This window comes from Ixodes scapularis, unplaced genomic scaffold, assembly GCF_016920785.2.
Source record: "Ixodes scapularis isolate PalLabHiFi unplaced genomic scaffold, ASM1692078v2 ptg000080l_1__unscaffolded, whole genome shotgun sequence".
NCBI classification, from domain to species: domain Eukaryota; kingdom Metazoa; phylum Arthropoda; class Arachnida; order Ixodida; family Ixodidae; genus Ixodes; species Ixodes scapularis.
This window is the reverse complement of record NW_024609909.1, coordinates 460316-478337: the sequence shown is the minus strand read 5'-3', so window position 1 is coordinate 478337 and position 18022 is coordinate 460316. Positions and strand designations below refer to the sequence as shown.

General features: G+C 47.7%; 1 long non-coding RNA gene and 1 pseudogene across 1 annotated transcript; one reads left to right on the top strand and one right to left on the bottom strand.

Annotated features, from left to right (window-relative positions):
• Positions 1-4282: 4282 nt before the first annotated feature.
• LOC115322506 lies at positions 4283-5001 on the bottom strand (annotated as a pseudogene).
• A 3301-nt stretch (positions 5002-8302) lies between these two features.
• On the top strand, positions 8303-16654 carry LOC120849533. Its single transcript, XR_005717948.2, has 4 exons — positions 8303-8337; positions 8618-8660; positions 8757-8917; positions 15411-16654. It is a non-coding gene; the product is annotated as an uncharacterized LOC120849533 (long non-coding RNA).
• Positions 16655-18022: the final 1368 nt, after the last annotated feature.

Here is an 18022-nt window from a genome sequence, read left to right as displayed (position 1 = left end):
TCCAAAGGCTGGTAATCTTTCGTTCCCCGGACTTCGGCATCTTGAGGAAAATGACCCCGGGGGCCACAAAGACCTTGTGGCCGAAGGCCCAACCTTCCGGGCCAACCACATTAGTTGCTGGCCGCACATTGACTGGTGCTTTGCTAACCCTGAGTACAATCCACAATAATGTTTTTAATGTCACCCCTGTACATAGTTCGAGCGCACTCTTATTTGTTTCTCAGGAAATCGTTTTGTGTGCATGTGGATCAAGCTCGATCGCTCAGCTGTCAACCGTTGTGGCTCTTGGTTTTGAAAGTAGCTAGGCTTGAGCGGAACCAGTCTACGGTGTAAAAATCGAACCCGGTCGTAGCTGTTGCGGCTATTATTTCTGAAAGTAGCTGGGTTCGTGTAGAGCCAGTCTGCAGTGTGTTTGTCAAGCCCGATCGTAGCTGTTGTGGCTATTAGTTGTGAAGTCGCTGGGCTCGAATAGAGCCAGTCTATGGTGTGCAGGTCAAGCGCAATCTTAGCTGTTGCATCTATTTTTTGTGAAAATAGCTTGCTTCAATTTGGGCCAGTGCACAGTGTTGATGCAGGCCACCCGATTTTCTGGTTGCTTGTCCCTGTGCTTCTTTCCAGTGATAAAAAGAATACCATGCTAAGTAGCAGGTGTGCTCAGGGTGATACCAAGTTTAGTGAGTGTATGCCGGTCGGTGCTTAATAGATGGTACTAACTTACTGCTCAATATGTGCAAGCAGAGGATGACTTCTTATTAATTGTGTTCCAAAAAAAATGAGATGTTTACAATTCCCTGTAATGCCGAATAAGAATGCAGCTCTTGAGAAGGGTACGGAGAGGAGGGTATTGTTCGTTTACCTTAAGTGCGCAGAGTGACCACATTTCTGGGACGTGGATCGAGTGGATTTGGGGATGAAGAAACGACATACAGCTGCCGAGCTGCCATCTTGCTTATCAGGCGGGAAGAGAGGGGAAAAATAGAAACAATAGTGGAACGGCTGCACGACCTTAGCGCTGGATTCGTGGTGCCATCTGGTAACGGTCCATTACACTACCAACACTCCCCCTTAATGGACTGTCGCCACGTCCACGTTCTTGACACCCAAACGTTCACAATGCTTGAGGGTCAGCCTTCCATTCAAGGCCTTGGTGAAGAGGTCTGCAGAGTTACTCGACGATTTGTTGTACTGGAGTTGCAGCTTTCCTTCTTCCACCTTTTCTCACAGGAAGAAGTGCTTCAGATCAATGGGCTTGCTTCTCTCCGACGTGACTTGATTTTTCGCCAGCGCAATTGCACCCTGGTTGTCAACCAACAAGACCTGTGGTTCCTGTAGAACACCAAGCTCCTTCATGAAGTTCTCTAGCCACATAACTTCCTTTGTAGCATGACACATATCATATACTCTGCTTCGACGGTTGACAGTGCAGTACTTTGTTGTTTCCTGCTGCTCCAGGAAATTGCAGCACCGGCTAGCGTCAACACATAACCATTGAATTACTTCCTGTCAGCCTTGTCACTAGCCCAGTCTGCATCGCAAAAGACCTGCACACACTTCCCAGTTCTTTGGTAGATTAGTGCACAATTCTTCGTCTGCTTCACATAACGAAGGATGTGCTTTATGCCACTCCAGTTCTCCTTTGTGGGATGTTCGTTTAACTGACTCACGTAAGTGGTGGCAAAAGCCATGTCCGGTCTTGTTCCTCCGACAAGGTAAAGCAACGCACCAATTGCCTGTCTGTACTTGCGTGGCAGGTCTTCTCTCATTCGGTCGTCGCTCTCTCCTCTTTGGTACTTGCTTCCAGGATCTAAAAGAGATGATGCTGCCTTAGCATCTGCCTTGCCTTGATCAGACGGCATAGACCGTCTGATCGAGGGTCAGTTTTCCATCCCTTTTTCTTTTCATTCATATGGAAACGATGTGGCTGGCTTCCCCCAGGTCTTTTGCGTCAAATTCGCTTCCTCCTCTTCTGCGATGATCAAGAGGTCATCAACATAGACTCCTACAATGAGCTTCTTCTCTTTGCTGACATATACACAGGGGTCTGCTTTCGATCTTGTCATCCCCTGCAACTTCAGCAGTTTGTCCAAGGTGAGATTCTACTCCCTTCCAGACCGTCGCAGTCCATACAAGCTCTTCTTTAGAAGGCAGACTTTATCCTTCTTGCAATCGCCGAAAGGCTGCGGTTGTTCCAAGTAGACGGTCTCCTTCAGTGTATCGTTCAAGTATGCTGCTGTGATTTCAACCTGGTGGATCTTCCAATTTCTCTCGACTGCTATGGCTAGCAGCGTCCTGATGGACTTCAGCTTGACAACAGGAGAGAAGGTCTCCTTGTAGTCGGTTCCTTAAACCTGGGAGTATCCGCACGCTAGTAACCGTGCCTTGTACCTCTCCAAGTCACCATTCTCGTCGTATTTCTTGCGGATTACCCACTTGCACTTTACGACCTGTCTCTCCTTCGGTCGTGGCACCAGTTCCCATGTTCCTGAAGCTTCAAGGCTGTTCAGTTCACTCTGTATAGCTGCTTTTCATCTCTCTTTGTCTGATGCAGAAAAGGCTTCGTGTAGAGTTTCTGGATCTTCCCGGTTGTTTTGCTTGGCTATGCAGGAGCCGTGACATCCACTTTGACGTGGTCCCTTCTTTGCCAGTCTCGCCAACCTTCTGTATGCTTGCGTACCACAATCTGTCATGTTGGATATCTGCTGTGTAGCTCCGTTGTCGTCTTCATCAGCTGATGAGCTAACTTCTTCGGCATTGTTGTGGCCAGTATCATTTCGATCTGAACTACCAACCTCACGTGACCCGCTCCAGCTGTCTTCTACTTGAAAAATGATTGTGCCCTCGGTCTCGTCACATACATCAACGTCAGTGCTTGGAGCCTGGGCAAGCTTGCACGGGAAGGAGTCTCCTTCGAAGGTGACGTCTCGACTCACAAAGAAGCGTTCTTCTTTCTGGTTCCACAGCTTGTACCCCTTCACTCCTTCTGGGTAGCCGACCAGTATGCACTCCTCTGCTTTCGGGTCCAACTTGCTTCCCTTGCATCGTCTGTTTCGCAGACTTCATGTTCTGCATCCGAACACTTTTAGGTGGTCCAGTTTCACTTCTCCCCCTGTCCACAGAGCTTCTGGTGACTCTCCTTCGACTGCTTTTGATGAAAACTTGTTCCTGATGATGTGACTTGCAGTGACAACGGCGTCAGCCCAAAGTTCTTTGGGGACGCCTGACTGGATGAGGAGACACCTCGTCATGTCAAGCAGAGTTTGGTTCATTCTCTCGGCAACTCTATTCTGCTCAGGTATGCCAGGAATGGTGAGCCGACGCTTTATGCCATGCTTGGCCAGGTACTCATCAAACTCTTTGCTTGTGTACTCTCCTCTATTGTCACTACGCAAAGTCTTCACCTTCGTGTTGTGGAGAATCTCGACCATTCGTCTGTACTGGTCGAATCTGTCCAACACTTCATTCTTCGTCTTAATTGGGTACACTACAGTGAATCTGGAGTAGTCATCAATGGATGTGACAAAGTAGTTCGACCCTCCCTTCGAGGCAGGTGTGATCTTTCCACCTACATCCGAGTGAACCAGCTCCAGTGGGGCCTTAGCCTTTGTTCCACCCTTCTTCGGAAGCTGCTTTTCTTCAATTTGCCAAGTGCACATGTCGAGCACTTTGCATCTTGACTGCTTCTACCACTTTGGCAAAGTTTTTCGACAGCTTCATGATGGAGATGACCGAGTCGTCGATGCCACAGGGCGACGTCTGTCGCCTTTGCTAACTTCAATGTTGCAAGCGACTTACTCTCAGTGTACAATTTACCATCGCGCTTGGCTACGACAATTAGGTCACCATTTGCTTCAATCACTTTAGCTTTTCCGTTGCTGAAAGTCACGCTCAGTCCACGTTCCTCAATCTTCCCAACTGACAAGAGGTTACCGTCTAAGCTTGGTACGTAGAGGACATCTTGGAGCTCGACGACAGTGCCACCGCAGTCTTTCGAAAGTTCAATCTTTACCTGTCCTCTCCCGACGACTTCCATGACCTCCTTATTTGGTGCCTCAACAGTCGAACAGCAGGGCTTGAAAGTGGTGAATTTGGCTCTGTTTGACGTCATGTGGTCAATTGCTCCACTGCCAAGGTACGAGATGTGTGACCCTGAGGAACTTCCACCTCTGGCACAAAGCGCCTTCTTCGGTTCACTGGAATTTCGTCTTCTCTTTGAGCCGCATCCTTCGTCATTGGGACCCTCCTTGCATTCCCTGGCAATGTGTCCAAATTTTCCGCACCGAGCTCATTGTTTCGGTTCAAAGCAGCTTGTACCAGTGCCAGTTGCTTCTTTCCTTGAAAAATGTTCTTGCCCGTTACGTTTGTGGAGCTGACTGCTCCTCATAATGGCTTGTTCTTTGTCATGAGGGCCTTGTTTTCTTCACTCTCATTTAGTTTGTTTTTTTCACGTTTGACTTGGCGCTTTTCTTCTACCAGCAGCCTTGCTTTCACCTTCTTCGTCGTGAGCGTTCCTTCGTCTTGCTCAAGATTTAGGATAAGTGATTCATACGTTTCTGGCAAGCCCATCAGCATCACCAGTGCCACTTCCCTGTCAGTGAAGGCGTATCCTGCCGTTTAAAGCTTCCTCTGTAGGTTCATTATTCAATCCAGGTAATCCTTCATGGTTTCATCTGGCTCCATTCTGGTGCTGGAGAAGTCTCCCATCAACTGAAGAGCATGCAGTAGCCCACACTTTAAATGTGTCTCTTCCAATGTATTCCAGGCCTCACGAGCTGTCAAACATTCCCCAATGTCGTCCAGGCAGGTGTCTTCCACTACTAGGAACATGAATGTCAAAGCCTTGGTGTTCTTCCTCTCGTCGTTCATCATTTCTCTCCCACTATAGCCAGGCTCGATGGCTTCCCAACAGCCTTTCTGGACGAGTGCCACTCTGGCTCAAATCGCCCACGCATGGTAATTTTCGTTTGAGAGTTTTGGTATTTTGAATTCGTCCAGCGCCGCCATCCTATCGCTTTGCTTTGTCGAGAGCGGTTCGAAGTAGGCTTACAGCGATGAACTTGCGTTGGGTTCCCGTTGCACGTCTTGTGGCACCCAGCGAAGCAGGAACACACGTACAGGTTTGACGACGTCTTCCACGAACCGTCGACGCAGTTCTCCTTCGTTCACTTCTTTGCCGAGAAATTCGTCACTGGCGTGTCAGTCACTTCTTCCCGACACTTTCATCACTGGCACGCACCGAACCGATGTCAGTACTTCTTTCCTACAGCCACAGGTGTCGCACGATGATCCGTCCTGCTCGGAAAGCGCAAAGGTCACTTCTTACCGACAACTTCGCTTTACCCACGCTTGGTGTGTGTAGACGTCTTCCGAACATAACACCCCATGGAGTCCGCAGCGAGACCGGTGTCCGGCGACGCTCCATCCGTCTGATGAAGAACGCGCCACCGTTTACTTTCTTGACGGGCACACACCGCTTGTCAGTCACTTCGTCCTTGACAGTTTCACTACACTCATGCTCGTCTAATCTTCTTCAGGCATCGGCACGACGTAGCGAAGACGGTGTTGCTTGACAGTTTTTTCTTCAATGTGGTCGTACCTTTTCATCACTCATTAAAGGTGACCCCCTTTCCGAAATAATGGTCGATGTGTCGTCCTGGGCCCATAACCTGTTTGTTTATCTTAAGTGCACAGTGTGACCACATTTCTGGGACGCGGATCGAGTGGATTTGAAGATGAAGAAACGACATACAGCTGTCAAGCTGCCATTTTGTTTATCAAGCGGGAAGAGAGGGGGGAATATGCAAACAGAAGGGGAACGGCTGCACGACCTTAGCGCTGGATTCGTGTCGCCATCCGATAACGGTCCATTACACTACCAACAGGTATGTCCCTCCTCCTCCCCTCCATCCTCCCTCCACCCCTTCCCTCCCCCTCCCCCCTCCCTCATGACCTTCACAAGTGACCTTTCTGACGTCACTCGTGACCCTAGTGACGTCACATGGGATGTCATTATGGGAAACGTCCCAATGTAACGCGCAGTTAGGCCAACACCGACACCACTCACTCCGGAGACGCACGTCTAAGAGCTGCACTCTAAAAGATATTCTTCATGTGGGCAATGTGCATGTTGCAGGTGCTGTGGAAGCTTGCCGTCAGTATATGTGCTCCGCAGCTGCGAGCTCAGCTATGGCCGCCAGTGAATACTACCTGTAAAATGAGCTAGATGGGTAAAAGCACCTGCACATACATATTTGTGTAACAGACTCTCAGCTTTGTGTTTGCACTCGTTTGACTTGGCATCTCAATACAATGGACCCAAAGAAAATGGGTCCCAAAGGAAATGAGGTCCAAGTGTTGTGTTTGTCGGCTTTGGACCTACGGAGATGTAGAGTTTTCGGCATAAAACATCAAATTCATGTTACTGCTTGCCATGTTTCGGCTTTACTTCATAAGCTTCTAGCCTGTGTATTTTGTGGTGATGGTGCAATGGAAACACAATAACCTTTGTATTGTTTGCATTGCTTAACTCTTTTTTAAAATGTACCTTCTAGCACTTGAGCAGTGTACAAGATTAATTCTTCTATTAATAAGTGCAGTGTTTTTTCATTAAAAAATACAGATTTTGACTTTTAACTGAAATGACATGGCTCAAAGTTTCAGTGTTCTTGAATGTGCACAGATCCTTCTTGCTTTGGAGAGAACTTGCTGGAATGTTTCCTAGAGTGAGCCCAGTATTTAGTATTTGCATACCCAAGATACAGTTATGAAATCAATGTTAGCGTTGCTAGAACCCCCAATCATGTCAACCTCAAAAGGCTAGACTTGTCTGCATCAAATGGCACATACTGCATTCTAGTATCTTTGTAGAAACAGCAGTAACATGACAGCTCACTGGTCCTGTGCCTGTGGAAGATGGCTCTTTTTACATTTTCTTGGGTCATTGGATTTTGTCTGATTGCAGCAAGTGCATTCATTGTTTTGATTTGTTTGTAATAAAAGTTTTCAATCCAGAACTCTTGACAACTTCTATAATTTAGCCAGGAAAATTAAAAGGGATGTTCAAATCCAGAGCTCTTGACTATTACTATAATTTAACCAGGAAAATAAGAAGTGAAAAAAATTGATTGAGCACATAGAATGTGTGCTTCATTTTTATGTGCAGTAAAGACAAATGTATAACAAACTCGCCCTTGTGGAAAGCGTCAACTCTGCAGCTAAAAAATTTTACGTACTGCATTTTTTTTTTTTTTTACTTTTTGTGTCGTGCGTAGCATCGGTTGGTCCCGCTAGTTCAGTACGGACAGTATGTATGATCTCTATGGAACAGATGCCGTGCTTTCTTTTTAGCAACTTTTGTAATCCTGTTAAATTTCTCTCGAATTACGCGTTTTTGTTTCTGCATTTCGTACACCAATTGATACTTTTTATCTTTGCACCAAATTGCATTCGTCTTTACCTTTGAAGGGACGTACAGTGTTGTTCCTTTTTCTTAGAAAATGCATCGGCACGAACAGACATTTCTGTGGACACCTTTATTCGGCGTACGCACTCAACGTCGACGATGGTGGTGACAGACAACGGCCAGAACCGCGGCTTGCTGTCGCTTTTCACGTATAACCACGGTTTGCACGAAAAACACGACGCAGTAATTATGAGACTCGTCGTTTGTCGCTGTTCAAAACGACCGCGGCGTAGCAGACGACCCCGTGTCACATCCACGTCCGGATTCTTCGTTTTTCTCCGTTTTCCCTAGATTCCCTCTCGAGGCACCGCTCACCCGGTTGTAGGTACCGGACTCAAGTCCTGACTTGGCTGAGACGGTTCCAATTTCGTTTCGAGCAAGCGACTCAACCGGCGTCTTACGTTGGGTCTCAGATGAGACCCCAGATGAGACCGCCTGAGAAAACAAAATGTCGGACGTGGCTGCCACCAGCCACTACGCACCGGCTACAAGTCATTTTTAATGGGTGAATGCTTTTGTTGAAGCGAGTTTAGTCTGCTTCTACGCCATCGACGTCTTCGACAGGAAAGCCTGCCACGACTGTTTCGTTTTCGGTTTGGTGGTTTCGCAATCGCTTGTTTTCCTGCGAGCTTGACTGGTCACCCATGTCCTGATGCAAGTGCTCAGGTAAGAAATAATATCATTAACACCACTGTTTTGTTGTGCTGTTTCGTAAAGGTAAATGTGAATAAGTTTGGCATAATTATAACTTATTTTTGCGGCTCAGTTTTTGACTCAAATGCAGCGCCATCCATTCAAGAATGAACGGAAAGCAAGACGTAGTACGTAGTCTTATTGTTCAGACGATTTTCAACCCGAGGATCACGGAGTTGGCCGAGGTACAGTTCCGAGGCAATCCTTCCTTTGTAAAATGATGTGTTTCGTGTTTAAAAACAGTCGGAAAAGCAAACAGTTTCTCAAAATGTCAGCGTCAACTCCCGACGGACGTCATGTTCCAAAACATTTTGGAAGATAGCGAGTAGCTTGACACGTTATAGCAGTGTTTATGAACCTTCGCTAGGAATTGTTATGGCGTGGCTACATATATTTGAATCGAAACTGCGCTAGAATTTTTATTGTCTGTCATGAACGAATCTCAGACATATTTCTCCACTTCAGGTGGTCACCAGCAGCGGAGCTCCTCGGAACCAACGCCGGACAAGTAGGTAGTCCTCTTGGTGGTCGGCATATGCTCACAGATCGTGAAGTGGTCGCCGAGTGGCAAGGAAGCATCCATGACCTCCACATGCTATCGCAGAGCTGTATCAGAGACAACTTCGGAGGAGGAACTTCAAACGGGCTCGTCATCGTGGATGGGGATCGGCTACGATGGCCGTGATTGATCGTGCCGTACCGCTGGGTAGACACGCCAGCGGAGTGCGCATACAACCAGGTGCACAGAAAACTGGAAAAAAAAAGGTGAGGGTTGTTTTTGAATTAGATAGGTACAAGTACTAATCATGCTGTCTACGAATATATCGGCGCCATCTTTTTTTAAACGGTCTGATCATACTGTGCTTGAAATAATGAGGCCGTAACTAACAAACTTTTTTCAGCACACTTCAAGTATAGTCACTGTTAGATCCTGGCCGGTAGATGACGACAAGATATAATTAACTATTTATTAACTCAAGATACAAAGGCTACATGACAACGTGACAGATTTGTTGGCTGGTGTAGGCCGTTGACTGCATGCTTTGCAATGTTCGCGCGGTGTGGCGTGGTCTTCTAGGTTTGGCATCTGTTTCCAGATGGTACCACCACTCAATACACAACACTCCTTCCCCCTAAGTGAACTCTTTCTCGAAGAGATCGAGCCCCGTCTGATCTCTTCTGCCTGGTCACATCCACATCTTGCACTGGGCCCATCACCGACGTTTGCACTGCGCTGCCTGTATCCGGGTGCCCGGGTGGTTCAGGACGAGCAGCTTGCCGCTCTCCGTGGCTGATGCTGTCTGTTGCAACTCTCAATGCACCGCTCCTACACACCTCGTCGACAGAACGTCGCATGATAATGCCCTCCTGGGTGCGGGTTTTGTAGGAAACTGGACCCGTCATTTCAACCACTGTCGCCAGTATCCATGAAGGGCCACTGCTGTAGCTGCATATGAATACTGGGTCTTCTGTTCGAAACATTCGTGACTTCGGTTGGGCTCCTTCGCTGGAATTCTCATCAGCTCCCTTCCTCATGCTCTCAGTCAGGTCTGGGTGCAGTCGGTCAAGTATCGTCTTCAACCTCCTGTTCATCAGCATATCCACTGGGCTCTCGCCTGTCATCATGCATGGTGTTACATGCTCCTGTAGCAGAAAACTGGTCAGATGCTGCCCTCATGTTCCCTTTTACAATACGCTGTAGCGAATCTTTCGTTGTGTGCACCAGGCGCTCTGCTTGTCCGTTAGTTGACGGGTGGAAGGGTGCTGACGTGATGTGTCTGATGAGACCGGCTTTCAAGAATGTGCGGAATTCTTCGGAGGTGAACTGAGCCCCGTCATCCGAGACCACGGTGCTGGAGTTGCATTCCATGCGTCTACTGAGGCACGAGGAGGTGCAGGTCGTTACTCTTGGAATGCCATGCACTTGATCACATGCTCTTCTATGCTTCTGTCCATCTTGGGCCACCACACATAGCTGCGAGCCAGAGCCTTCATTTGGTCGATGCCAGGATGTCCGACATGGAGGGCCTCCAGCAACACCTTCCTGCCTTCTGGGGGAATTACGACCCTGTTCCCCCAAAGTATACATCCTTTGTGAACCGGCATCTCATGTTGTCGAATCTTGAATGGCTGGAAATTTGCCTCAAGGCCGCCTGGCAGCTAACCCTTTAGAGCCCAGTTGAGAACCCTTCAAACGGTGTTCTTTGCTGTCATTTGTGCGCCGTCCTTGGCGTGGAGCGGTGGATTGGATGTGTTCTCCAGAAACAAAACTTCTAGAGGAGGTGGCACCGCAAACTCTGGAATGGAAAGTGAGAGGCAACTAAATGCACCGGCATGTTGTATGTCCTTCCGAGGTCAATGATCCAAACTGTAGTTATAAGCATTCTGTCGGACCGTCCAACGCAACATTCGTGGAGACAAGATGTATGGCATTTGCTTTGCAGGTGTGAACAGTCCCAAAGGTGGTTTGTGGTGTTATGATCTCGAAGGCAATACGTCTAGTCATGGAACTTCTTTACGCTTCCCAGCACTGCAAAGGCTTCTTTGTTGATTTGAACATAGTTTGGCTTAGTAGATGTCAATGTGCGGAAGTAAAATGCGACGGGGACCTCTTTGTCATCTTCCGGTCGACGGCCAAGTACAGCTTTAATGTATGTCTTATGGCGAGGCATCACAAGTGTGCACAAAGGGCTTTGTTTCATCATAATGATGCAGCACACTTGCTGAGGACAGCAGCTGCTTGCGTTCGTTGAAAACTTGTTCATGAAGAGCCGTCCACTCCCACCGTGCCTCTTTGTCAAGTAGCTGACGTAGTGGCTCGGCCACTGCTGCCTTTTTCGTAGAAAGATGCAATAGAAATTTAGCAGTCTTAGGAAAGCCTGTAGCTCCTGTTTGCTTGTTGGTACTGGTGCCTCATGAATCGCCTTCACCTTTTCTTTTGTTTGGTGCACGCCCGTCTCGTCAATGAGAAATCCCAGGAACTCGAGCTGCGACACTTCAAAATGGCACTTTTCACTTTTTACCCTGAGTCCAGCATCAGCAAGACGGTGCACGACTTCCTCGAGGTGGCCTGCCAACTCTTCTTTGGTGCTTGCAGCAATTAGAACGTTATTGAATTATGACACAACCCCGGTGATCCCCTTCAGGAGGTCGTCCATGAAGCTCTGAAAGATCCCAAGAGCAACATTTACTCCAAGCCGCAGCCGCTTTACTCGAAATGCTCCTCGATGGGTTGTGATCGTTTGTGCCTCCGCCGCTTCTTCATCAACCACCAGCTGCTGGTAAGCTTCTGCCAAATCCAGTTTTTCAAACAGCCTCCCCCCCGAGAGTGATGCCAGGAGGTGCTGTACCATGGGGATCGGGTACGGGTGTTGAGCCAGTGCCTTGTTGAAAGTGCACTTGTAGGCGCCGCCTATACTAATGTTTCCAGTTGCCTTCATGGGCGTCACAATCGGCGTCTCCCACTTTGGTTGCATGACCGGCTCCAAAATGCCTTGTTCAATAAAGCAATCAAGTTCAGCGTCAATTTTAAGCATGAGCGCGAAGGGCATTTGCTAGGGTTTCATGCGGATTAGCATCATTGTAAAGTCAAGGTGCTGCGACACTGGGGGTCCCTCAAACTTCTCAATCTTTTACCCAAAAACGCCATCATACTTTGCAAGCACACCTTCAATAGACAGCCCTGTGACCTTATTTACCCCTAGCAGCCTGATTCCCAATGGTTTAAACTAGTCCATGCCAAGGAGGGTTGTCCACTGTCCCTGTGTTACTAGCAGTTTCAGGTCTCCTTCGAAACTGCTGTGCTTGACATGGACCTTATACACCCCCTTGATCTGCACCGTATTGCAATGGAAATCTGACTTGCGATTGAAATGGCTCGCCCGGTACAGCATCTTCTTCATGACCTCATTTGTTTGTTCTGGGATGATCAATAACTCTGACCCCTAGTCAACTTCCATCATTGCCGACGTCCGGTGCTTACGTGTCTGCGATGCCTGTGGCGGGGCCAGTTGGTTAGTATCGTACATATCATCAGATTGTGTGTTCAAGTTCAGAACGTTCGCCATGGTTTTGGATCCTCTTGTTCCCATGGCCCGCTCTGCGCTCATTGTTTCATGCGACACACACAGTCGATGCGGCCGATTTTTCTGTATAAGTGACTCTGGGCATCTTTAAATTGACAAACTCCCGTGCGTGAGCTCCTCTGCACTCATTGCAAGGCTTTGTTTTCCCGTGGTATACTGTTTCCTTGTCGATTGCCTAAGCGTGTTTTCTCCTTCCTCTTAGTCCTGATGTATGGCAACGTTGGTTGCCACAGCTGGTTCTCCTCCCCTCACATCGTGGTGCTTTGAGCCGCCGCTTCAGCTGCCAGCACTTCTTCCTGAGCGATCTTGAACGAGAGTTTTTTTTTTACGAAAAGTCGAGCTTCAAGAGTTTCATCCCTCAGGTCACACACGAGTAGATCTCAGTGTTTCCGTGAGATTTGGAAAGTTGCAGTTTTGTGACAACCGCCGTAGTTCCACAATGAATAAGGCCACAGACTTCTCGGGACCCTGATTCCGCCGGTAAAGGCATTCTGGCGTACAATCTCCAACGGTTGGTTGAGGGTCCTCGTTTTGGGAGTTGCCAACGCGAGTAGTGACTGTACTAAGTCAAAAGTGGCAGCTCCGCAAACGCTAAAAAAAAACAAAAAAAAAAACAGCACGTTTTCTGGTTGGGTTGGTGATATCGTTTGCCTCGAGGTGGAAGTTCAATCTTGCCTCGTAGGCGTCCCACATCTCCGGAAACGCAGGGTTGAATTCTCCTATCTGTCCCAGGGTCGCCATTTCTTGTCGAGGGTACAAGGGGGGTACCCGAACAAAGGGCGATGTTCACAAACCTTCTGCCTCACCTGTACGTTCCGATGTGGGGCCGTAGAGTGCGGCAGTCTCTATGCAATCTTATCCTCATCACCACATGATAGATCCTGGCCAGTAGATGATGACCGGATAACATGAACTATTTATTGACTCAAGATACAAAGGCTACGTAATGAAGACATGATAGGTTCACTGGCTGGCGTTGGCCGTTGACTGCGTGCTTTGCATTTTTTCCGCGGTGTGGCGTAATCTTCTAGGATTGCGGTCCGTGTCCCCGATGGTGCCACCACTCTACACACAACAGTCACCATGAACAATCTGTTGAAACTGTGGCTATTGCCAGAAACTTTCGAATAGGACACTGAAGTAAACGTTTTTGTCAGAAAAAATGGGTGATTACGAGCACAGAGACATCAGGACCATTCAGCAGATGGGGAGGGCGACAGTGGTTGGGGGAAGGACAAGTTTGCACTCCTCCCCCATATCTTTTCCATTAAATTTCTGACCTGTCGGGGGGGCAGTCTCTCCCCCGCCCCCCTATTTCGTTTCGACGCCACTGTACAAGCAGAATGTGATTACAACCATCATGTCTGTAGTCGACTGTATACTGGTGGTTGAGGCGACGGCCATTTGCAGCGAGAGCTATGGTAAAATGCGCCTGATTCAGCTGTAGCACTTGCTATGTATCGCGGCGATAGTTTCATTGAGTCGCCCCGCAACAGAGTAACCGTCAAAGAAAAGAAAGTCCGAGTGGCAGAGGAGGGCTGCGGCTGCACAGTTGGCAGGACTCTTCGTGGCGGTGCATTGACAACACTTTTTAACATTTATGTTCACACACTCTTTGCATCAGCCTTGCCTGTTCGTGATAACGATGCCCTTTGCCTTTATCTTCATGATGTAGTTTCCATGTTTTGAGCGCACCTTCGCGGCCTCCTCGCCGAGTACGGGAAGCATGCCTCGCCGCGAGCTCGGCCAGGCAATGATCAGTCGGCAGTGGCCCCCAAATGCATGCTCGCTGAAACGCTGCCACCGAAACATCGGCCTTTGCGGTCCATGACATATGGATCCTTGCATTGTTTATCAATACTTCACTAACTCATAACTTTACTATGAGTGGCGTCTAGAGCCGCTGGTCAAATAATTGCAGGATTCCAGTTATGCCTTGAACCGCATATTTAAATTTGTTCTTCCGACACAATAGCCTTTCGCATCAAAACTTTGTCGGTGGCATATTGGAACTTTCTGCTCGTAGCACACTTTACCAACGCCGAAATATCCCGTACAGGCTGGTTGAATGTCGTCATCGTAAGTTCGGCACAGTTTTTCAAGTTCGCATGCCAAAAACCAGGTAGTTTTGTAGAAAATATGGTGCACATCAGTGCATGTCCGGGCAATTTGTGGCATCCTATGCCTTGGTAAGTGCTTCCATGTGGTGGGAAGTCAATCACCAGCATGGTGCGGGGCCCCCGTTTGTTTGCCGTCTGATAAGCAAGTTAGTTGCTTTGTTTTATATGAACCACCGGCAGCTTAAGGAGTTGTGGCTACTTTTCGATACAGTGCAGTCAAACGCACTGAAACGAAACTGTCTGTATGGGCCTTTACGCCGCTGCGCTTCCATTTTGGACCTGCAGTTTGTACTTTCTTTCGTTGTCGTTCCCACTCGGCTTTGACGTCAGTGGATCATAGATGAAGGTTGCTCAAACATAAAAAGGGAGATGAATAGTTAGGTGTTTTGGCTGAATATGCCTTAAGCAACTTCGACAAAGGCAGCAAGAAGGGAGATGATTGTAAGGATTGCAAAGGAAAAAAAAGCTTTGATGCTGACTGCATGCCACGTCGGCGGTGACATCGCTCAGGCCTGTACAAATGCAATGGTGCGCAAGGCAAACATTTTTTTTTTGCGGGTGCGGTCTTTACGCGTGTTTATTACACTAATGACTTTCACTTTTACTTAGCTGAGTGTGTAAAAGTCGTTGCATTTTTTTATGATGCATCATTTCTTTAGTTTTTCATGTTGCTAAATGAAATACATAATGCAGTGGAATTTTTTTGCATACTTGGAACCAAAAAGACATTGAAGAGAACTAACCAAAAAAAAACTGTTTATTGTATTTACAAAGTAAAGCTAAAACGGCAGTGCCTCTTTGCCAAACTGAAGGCCCCTCCTCCCCTTTAAGGGTCTTGTTGTAGGGCCTTCCCAAGTAACATGAAAAGTTTTTCTCCCTGTTCAATATAAAAGTTTGCAGCCTTTTTCATCATTTCGGCAGCCTCGCAGGCTGCCCTTGCTGCCCTTGTCTGCTCTGCCGTCGCCTTCAGTTTGGCAAGGAGGCACTGCCGTTCTAACTTTACGTTCTCGTGTTGTTGCTCCATGATGTCCCTATAAAACTGTTTGTCTGCAGCCCGTGTGCTGGCTGCCGAGCCTGCGGGTGGTGCGCTGGGCCTCCAGACCGGTCGTGAACGAGGTGGTCCCTGCCGGCCCAGTGGTGCCGGTCGCCCTTCAGCTGCAGCTGCTGCCTCAGGCGGTCCCCCTGCCACAGGAGGAGGCCCCTCCCGACGTAGCAGCGCAGCTGCTGCACCAGGCTCCACGGGTGCCTCATCCTCGTCCATCGGCCAGTCCGGAGGCTCGTAGTCCTGCGTTTCTTCGGACTCCGGCACCTCGAGGAATGCGACCCCGGGGTCCACTTCAACTTCGTAGTTCAGGACTCTGTCCTCTCCAACCTCCTCGTCAGTAATTGGCTGCACGCTGACTGGTGCTGTGCTGGCCCTAAGGAAAATACACCAGAATGTCAGTCTTGTCACCCTTGTACATAATTTGAAACACTCTTATTTGTATTTCATTCATGCTTTTTGTGTGCATGTGGATCAAGCTCGACTCCTCAGCTCTCGGCCATTGCTGCTATTAGTTGTGAAAGTATGTGGGCTTTAGTAGAGCCAGCCTACAGTGTGCAGGTCAAGCCCGATCTTGACTGTTGCGGCTATTAGTTGTGAAAACAGCTGGCTTCATGGAGATCCAGTGTGCAGTGTTGATGCCGGCAAGATATTTCTGGTTGCTTGTCCCTACAATTCTGTTTTATGTCAAAGCCTACCATGTTGAGCAACAGATCTGCTCAGGGTGATTCCAAATTTAGTGGTAGGGTCTACTGGTCGGTGCTTAATAAATTGTACTCACTGTACACCATATTTGAACTGACTGCTCAGGATTACTTCTGATTTCTTTTATTTATCAATACTGTTCACCCTTTCAAGGTGGTTTTATTTCAGAAAAGACATTCCTCATGGTATGCAATGTGCATGTTGGAAGTGTTGCAAGAGCTTGACGTCAGCATATGCTCAGCAGCAGCGAACTCAGCTGTGACAGTGAATGCTACCTACGAAATGAGCGAGATTTCAGAGCACTAATCTCGCACAAATATGTTTATGCAACAGACTGTCTCAGCTTTGTGCCTTCATTCATTTGACTTGCCATCTCAATACAACGGACCTGAAGCAAATGAGGTCCAAGCTTTGTGTTTGTGACCTTTGGGTCTACGTAGCAGTAGAATTTTCAACATAAAACAATATATTTTTTTGCTGTTTGTCATAGTTCAGCTTGACTTCATAAAAGTCTAGCCTGTATACGGTAGTCCTGCGATAATTCAAACTCGGATATTATACTTCTGGTTAATTCAAACAAATTTCGTAAGTTTGGTTGTCTCGCTATGTTCTTAGTGTATCCATATGCCACTTAAACCGAATTCCGTTTTCCTGTCATTCATATTTTTTGTTCTTGCAGCCCTTTTGTTGAGTGTGCTTCTTTCCGAGCACCGGTACACTGCAGAGGGAACACCCATGAAGCTGTTGCTTCTTTGCAATGCACCGGTGCTTGGTGATAAGCGCACTCAACGGGGCTCATGCGGAAATTTCTACAGCAACTTGCGCAGACGCTGTGATCTGGAGCCCTAAACTCGTCAAACACAAAGTTGGAGCCGAAAGTTCGCGGAGCGCGCTGATTGGACGTCGGCGACAAAAACGCGAAGTCATCGTCGTGGTTGTCCAATCGGTGCGCTCCGTCAACTTCGGCCCGAACTTTGTGTTTGACGAGTTTAGGGCTCCTGGTAGCATGGCGTACACCGAGCGCTGGCACATTGCGGAGAAGCAACAGATCCATGGGTGTTCCCTCTGCAGTGCACCGATGCTCGGAAAGATGTGTACTAAACAAAAGGGCTGCAAGAACAAAAAATATGAATTACAGGACAACGGCATTGAATTTAAGTGGCATAGCATGGGCAAGTCACAACGTCCTCACAAGTTTCTATAAAAACTGTGGTGCAGTGCCCGCTTTTATTGTTCACGTGTCCCCCGTTTAATAGTTCACACTAGACAACTTCTTGACCCGATGAACAAACTGAATTTCGTTTTGAGTTGTCATGTGCTCTTTGAACAGCCCACAACAATGAACATTTTTGAGGGATAAATAAACTTTTGTCTTACATTTCACGAATGTTTCATGTGTAGCATACCTGGTTATGATCAGTAGGCCTATGTAAAGGAAAGCATGAAATATCTTCTGTGTATGTGAAGCCACTCATAAGGCAAATCATATATTTATCTTGCATCATTATTTAGATAAATTTCTGATAAATCAAACAAAATTCATGGCTTCCTGGAGTTTGAAATCATGAGAGTATAATGTATTTTGTAATGGTAGTGTAGTAGAAACTAATCCCCTTTGTCTTGTTCGGATTGCATGATACCTTTTTAAGATATACCTTCTACCATTTCAGCAGTGTACCACCCTAAGTCTGCTATCATTTTTCTTTCCCAAACTTTCAAGACTCGGCCAACGGCGCTTGCGATGTTCAGAAGACTGCGTCGTCCTCCCCATGTACATGTCGGCTCATAATCACCATCATTTTAATCTTGCATCTCACAAGATTAGGTCGTGATCTTACATCATCACATAATCACCATCAGAAGATGTGGCATTGCGGGCGTACTTTGCACGGGCTGCTGCCTTTCTGCAGTGCCGTGG